The following is a 7,722-nucleotide window of genomic DNA, read 5'->3' as shown; positions in this document are numbered from 1 at the left end:
AACGCGTCCAATCTCAAGGAAAAAGAAAGATCAAAGGCTAACTCTGATCCATGCTTTCACAACCAATATTGCAGTCAGACGAACCGCAAAAGCAATTTTGGTTCCAAATCAAGTAGTGACAAGAGCCGAAGGCCAGGTTTCGGTCCCAAATCCCATCCTCCTCTTTCTCAACCAAAGCAAAATCCTAACAAGGATGTCACGGGAAAAGAAAAGATCGTCTCAGAATGCGAAATGCAAACCAAGAAGAAGACGTCTAACTCTAGGAAACAACAAAACAAGTTTGTTAAGAATCATAATAAAATTCCACAATCTGATTCAAACAAATCGAAAGTCAAAAAATTAAAGTTTTCACAATGAGAAGGAAAGACGAAACCACTTTAATAAAACGAACATATATGGTTGATCTTTCTATTGCTATTCTCTGTTCTGTAAAAGGATCATGTGGATGCAAGAAACTTTGGGTTCCTAAATCTGCTTGATTTTAGCAGGTTATTCATGACGAGCAGTTTGACAATGAATAGTATATTGATAGTGGCTGCTCACGTCACATAATAGGAAGAAGGGAAGAGCTGAGGGAGTTTAGAGCTCTTCAAGATGGTGGATGTGTTTGATGGGATTTGAGCATTCGAACACCCCTAAGTGTACATGAAACCCTAGAAAAACTTGGATCTATGTTTGTCTAACATACATGCAAAATATGATTTCCAGGGTTCATAATCCTATCTAGCATACATGGGGAACTTTTAAACTAAAAGATGGCTAGAATTACATACCTTGTACTTGATTTGATTCCTTGAAAACCTTGAGAGCCTAGCACCCCAAGTGTGATGCCTCAAATGCTTCACACAAAACCAAATGCTTTGGAATGACTTTGAGAGAATGTATAACACTCTAAAAATTGGCTTGCCCTCTCTTGTACTTAGTGTAGCCGATTTTGGTGTATCACATGTTCTTTATATAGTGTGTCACATCTAGGGTTACACCATGTAAACCCTAATGTGACATGACTCTTCATTTCCATGACCCATGAGTTTATAACTCCCATGGAGCATCCTATGGGTTTAACCCATCTTCATATTGCATGGAGCCTTTTAGACCACTATACAAGTTATGGATGATTTACATAATCAACCCATATATTTAATTAGTCATCTTTTGATCACTTAATTAATTCCAAATTAATTCTCTATCAATACTAATTAAATAATACTATGAATATGTTAGAACTTATAATATATTAATAAACCACAAGTGTTATTTCTCTCATTTAGTCTATCCAAATGCATGATGCCATGCAACCCAAATGGACCATGCCGGGTCGGATCAAGTACATACCAAATATAGTTATGGACTTAGACACTTTATCCAACAGTCTCCCACTTGGATAAGTCTAATAACTATATCTGTAAGCATGACTTTAGGAACCGATCAATAATCGTAGCTCTTTCAAGGTCTCTCGGAACTGAGAAGATGATGATGCGCCATTTAAGATAAGTGATCATATAATCCTCTTGTAACACCGTGAAATTTTACAATCAATTTCAACTTTTCAAAAACAACCCATATTCATTAAGTTATTACAAAAAGGTTTTCAGTTCATTTATTATCAGAGCATCCCAGAAACATCAATATAAAACTGAGGAGCGGTACGATCACGCCTTCGCCTTGCCACGGTCTCCTAAAGTACCTGAAACAATACACTGAAACTGTAAGCCCAAAAGCTTACTGAGTTATCCCCAAGATACCAACCACAGTACCATACACATAACATATCATATCATAAATAGAACAGCCATGCATATCGAGTCTATAGTGTGACTGGTCCGCCCGCACCGGGTCTTCAGTCTGTCTGGTCCACTCTCCAAGCCTCGACACGTCTGGCCTGCCCTCTTGGGGCCTTCAGCCTATCCGGACCGCTCGCTGGGCCTTCGGTCTAACCGGCCCGCCTTGGGTATGTTGGCCTACAACACGAAGCAGGACGCGCCTCAACCCAACCCCAGTCCAACAACCATGTGCACATAAACATATAATCATATAGCAATTCACAACTAATCAACCGATCTAGCAAATCACATAATATAGCAACATCCTAACCAAGATACCGACCTAACCGGTCACTAGCATAGTATCATCCTATATACCATGATACCGACCTTAACCAGGTCTCTAACATATACCATCCTAACTACCAAGATGCAGAAATAGAAAAGCAATAACATAACAACCAACTACCCGAATTACCATACGATAAAGGGCCGACCTTGGTGCCTTAGACCCTGTCGATATAGTGAGGATAACTCACCTGCAACTGCCGACTTGAAGAAATAAGACCACGCTGCTCCGACCACCAGCACGAACTCCACCACTGATCAATATCAAATAACCAAAACCAATAAACACCAAAAATTACCAAAATACCCTTGGAAGTCAGATTGGTCAACCCTTGGTCCAAGTCAAAGTCAACCTTTCTGGTTGACCCTACTCACCGAGTCAACCCGTTGACTCGTCGAGTCCATGCACATAATCATACAACTCATCGAGCACACCCATGTGACTTGCCGAGTCTCTTCAGCTCTCATTCCATACAAAGGCTTTTCAAGCCATGCAGGGACTCCAATCCATAGATCCACTCTTCTACAGCCTAACCCTCACATAAAGTTGCAAACTTTACGTAAAAGCAAGGAGATATAAGCCCAAAACACTTTTAGGGATTGGGTTAAAGACAAAGGGCTTCACCAATAACTCTTAGACAGGAACTTTATGACTTTTTGGGCCATCAGAAGTCTAGATCTGAAGTAGCAACTTCAGATATAAGCCTCAAACTCGAGATAGCTCCCAAACAAGCTAATGAATCCCAAATCAACCACCATTCATGAATCAATAATGAAATAAATTAAGGAGGAGGTTCCTTACCCGTGAAATGTGCCCAAATAGAAGTAGATTCCAGATCTACCCAAGCCCCTTGATGATGGCCTCCAAACCCCCAAGCTTCTTACACCAAATTTCTCTTCCAAGCTCTAATTCTTCATCAATGGAGTCACACACACGAGATGAGGGTTTCTGGATCTCAAATAGGTAACAAAGAGGCTGAAGGTGGGTTATAATGTGCTTTATATAGGGCAGAAACTCCGGATTAGAGTTTTCTCCCTTCAGCACCAACTCGCCTAGTTTAGCCGCCGACTCGCTGAGTTGGTCACTTAACACGTGACCAGAACCGCGACTCTACTCGCCGAGTCGACCTTCCTTATTTACACTACGAACTCTGAACTTGCACTTTTAAATTCGGGGTGTTACAATTCTCCCCCACTTAAATTAGGCTTCGTTCTCGAAGCCTGCAACAACACATTTCCTGATAATACTCCCACATTACAGCTCCTGGTCTCAATCGACTTAGGTTCCTTCAAATACTTTAAATAAATCTCAATAAAACCCAACCCTTCCCTTACAGAGTCATGAAACTTGCTTCAAATCAACTACCTGCTTCTTCCTGATAAACACATTAAATAAGTATCACCCGATGATACTTCCATCATTCCAACTCACCCAATCACTTGCCTCTTACAAAAGTTGGGCATTACTATTGACCACCGGGTCCTGACCCGGTACCAAACTACTATCCCTTTCTTTGACTAGCATAACTTTTATCGAATTTCACTGCTGGGACTCATTCTGCTTCTTTTCGGAATCCTACTCTTTCCTTCCCGTGCTAATAGGATGATACATCCTACCGCCCCTGAGCAGCTCCTATGAGCTCCCATCTACACTCTCATGCCCATATTGTACCTGATCCAACATCCTTGGGCTGGAAAACCCGACACACTAACGATACATCCAAACATCCCCAGGACGAATTTCCACTACATACATAACCTCCTGATCACAACCATACAGAAGATCCAAGGCTCCATCCTTGCATCCCTTCTGAACTCCTGTAGTCCTACACTACTGGAAATTCTTCCGCAACCTCAACAGACACCCAATCCGGATGTGCTTCCATACCACTGGCACAATCACAGTGCTTGACAACCATAACTGAATTACTCTCCATAATCCATTCTTACTTCTGCTTTCACTTCCGTGAACCAACACTCCCTCCCAGAGTTACATACCTTTCCCCCTCCTTATCTAAGGAAGTCTACTTGAACACCTCGTTACTTCAACAAGTTCCACGGTGCTCACACCCCACTCTACATTATTCCCTCATAGAGTAACCACTATTCCATGCATCACACACACTCTGAATCTGCTCGTAAGGACTCTCGGGTCCATGAACTGCCTTTCACTAACATGATTAATACCCGAGGCAGATTTACTGTTTGCTATTGCATCACGACATACTCAATCCATCTCTTCATATAGATCTATCAACACACACAGAGTCTTCAGCATGACTGGACCGCCTTACCAGGCCTTTAGCCAATCTGGACCACTCTCAGAACCTTCAACATGTCTGGACCGCCCTCTAGGGCCTTCAGACTGTCTAGACCATTCTCCGAGCCTTCAGTCTGACTGGTATGCCCATCGGCCTTTAGTCTCCCCGTACCGCTCATACTATCATACATCATCCCAAATTATCCTTCGTGGGAATCTCTCCCGTACATACTGTTCTAGCCCTCTAAGGGTTCCGAACTCCAACTCCATTCCATCTACTCAGATCCCGGCCTAATCCTAGGTCCACAACAACCAATCACCTTTTCCGAAAACCTTGGTATGTATCCCACCCCATTTGTCTGTCACTTACTCATACCAGCCCACACTCTTGGCTGACTGAAACATTGCTGAATCCCAAACAGCTAATCAACCTCTAATGCTTGTCGATCCTCCTGAGAATTTTCCAATTCTCCCCACTTAGAGCACTGACTACCAACCACCGTTGACTCAAACGACATAAATCAATCATCCTTACTCAACATACTCCTCTTATCCATGAACTAATTTCCTATGAAACAAGCAACCTCCACAAATTCACTTTCCGGCATCGCACATCACGAACTCTAAGGGAGTTCGACTCTCCACTGAACAATCCTCAAACCACAATTGCTATACCCAATAACAAGACTATACAACCAAATTCTGCCCGTCAATCCCTTGGATGCCTACCGTCTGCAACTCCTAGATACTAATACTCCCAACCCAACCATGAACCACGCAGAACGGCGAATAAAATACATCACTACATAAATAGCCAGAAAACCAGACAACAATGAAATGAAAACATACCCGCAACTACATCCTGCCCTGCCCTGACCTCCTCTGATGTGAGCTGAAAAGCGCGCCCCTGTGCCCTCGGAGGCTCCGCTCCACCCTGACCCCCGCCATTAATCCTCACAGTAGACGGTGCTGGAACCTGCACCGATCTGGAAACAAGTTGTTGACAATTTTCCCTCAAGTGAACAATCTGATGGTAATGATAACAAATCCTCAAATCCTAAACGGGGGTTGACTGATGACAATCCCTCGCATAATGCCCCCTTTCCCACACTTGTGGCACGCACCACCGATCCTACAAACTCTGGTATGACCCTTCCCATACTTCTCACAAGTGTGGATACCCTGACCTCCCAACCTGGAATCAACGGTCTTGGACCGTTTCGATGCTGGTTGCGACTGCATCGGGGCCTGCCTATGCTCTTGCAACTGTAACTCAATCTCCAACTCACGCCGCCGAACGACCTCATGCAACTCCATCAAGGTCTTGCACCTCTACGTAGACACAAACGACCTGATATCCCTCTTGAGCATACTCAGATATTGGGACATCTGAGCCCGCCCCAAAGCAAATTATGGGTAAAACATCGCCCTCTCAGTGAACATCCTGGTGATTCCATCACCGACTTTGAATCTTGCTTCAGCTCTAGGAACTCCTGAGCCAACCACCCTCTCTCAACTCTCGGAACATAACAAGTGTTGAACATCTCCTTGAACTGATCCCATGTAACCGCAGCCACTAATTGTGTGAATGACTCCACACTCACTTCCTGAAGACCACCATATAGATGCTCCAACTAATACCTCAGCAACGAGTTACTTCTCTTGGCGCTTTTAGTCCATCAATCACTAACGGTTGCTAACCACTGAATCCTGACAATGGTGAATAACCCTTTTTGTGGGATCCCATCCGCAGGCCTCCCACATAAAACCTCTTTTTCCCAAGGTGTTCCAAATAAGGTTCCCGCTTTCAGGCTTTAGAAATCATTCACTTCAGGGTTCACACCCTGTCTCACTCACCAGCTCAAACGCTCACAGCTGAAACAACCTCTTGTTGGGTTTTGAGCATTCTAACACTCCTATGGTGTACATGCAACCCTATAAACCTTGGATCTATGTTTTCTCTATTATACATGCAAATAAGAACTTTCCAAGGCTTTAATCCTAACTAGCATATTATGAACTTCTTATACTACAAAGTACTAGTTAGATGACATACCTTTTGATGTAGCTTGATATCTTCAAGCTTTAAGAGCTTAGCCCCAATAGTGTGGAAGCCTCAAATGGAATCACAAATCACCATAACACCTTGGAAGACTTTAGAGAATATGGATACTTGGTTCTCTCTAGTGAAATCAGCTAGCCCTTCTTAGTGTACCACACTAGTGCCAATTTCACCAACCAATGACATCTTTATATAGTATGGAGACTAGGGTTAAACCCATGACCTTTCATTTCATATGATCAGTGGGTTAAACACTCCATGGACTATCCATGAAAGCTTAGCCCAACCTAAATGAACTTGGCCCATTCCATATATATAAGAGTCCATATTTAATTAGTTCATTTTGATCACTTAATTAATTCTAAATTAAGTTTTGAACAATACTAATTAAATATTATGATTCCATATTAATATATTAGAACTTATAATATATTAATATAAATCATAAATATACTATTCTCAAAAGACTATCCATATAAATTGTGTCGGTGAAGTGTAACCCAAATGGACCATGCCGGGTCGGGTCAAGTACATATCAAATATAGTTATGGACTTAGACATTAATCCAACAGTCTCCCACTTGGATAAGTCTCAAACTATTATTGAGTATGACTTCAAAACCTAACTGTCAATCGTAGCTCTTAAAGCCGCTGTCGAACTCTGATCTTGTCAACGAACTTGTCCATTAGATAAGGGATCATATATTCCTCCATTCTAGATATCGTATGGATTGAGACATGGATTATAATCATTCTCTCTGTCCATTTGTTGTTTCCTGATTTCCGATTCATGACGACTGACTAATTGAACAAATCAAATCAGTCCTGGCTTGGCCAAGCACTCACATGTGTCATCATTAAATCATCGAGGGGCCCACAGATATCGCTTTTATCCCGAAGGTAAAAGGAGTGGATAAACTTCGAATCATATGGCTTGTTCTGCTACTTGTTGAATCATACACAAAGTCATGTTTTATAACACCGAGTTACCGAATGCGTTTGCGTGCAATCAATGTACAACCAACTCATAGTAACAACTCAAATCTCTAGGTTTGAAGAATATAAGATATTATCGTCTCATGATCACTCGTGATAAAATCCATGAAGTGATTCCAATGAGCGCGGGTTGAATCCAATACTCAGAACTTATGATCACTCATGAGTGTTGTAGCCCTTTTTCCAACATCTTAGACCTCTACAAGCCAACCCATGACAATCTTAATTCATATCTACTTCCAACATATGACTGACTGTGGATGGTTTGAATAACTTAGTCATTCCAGAAGAATA

The sequence above is a fragment of the Lactuca saligna genome, chromosome 9, assembly GCF_052625555.1.
Source record: "Lactuca saligna cultivar CGN05327 chromosome 9, ASM5262555v1, whole genome shotgun sequence".
Lineage (NCBI taxonomy): Eukaryota > Viridiplantae > Streptophyta > Magnoliopsida > Asterales > Asteraceae > Lactuca > Lactuca saligna.
Note: the sequence above shows the minus strand (reverse complement) of the source record.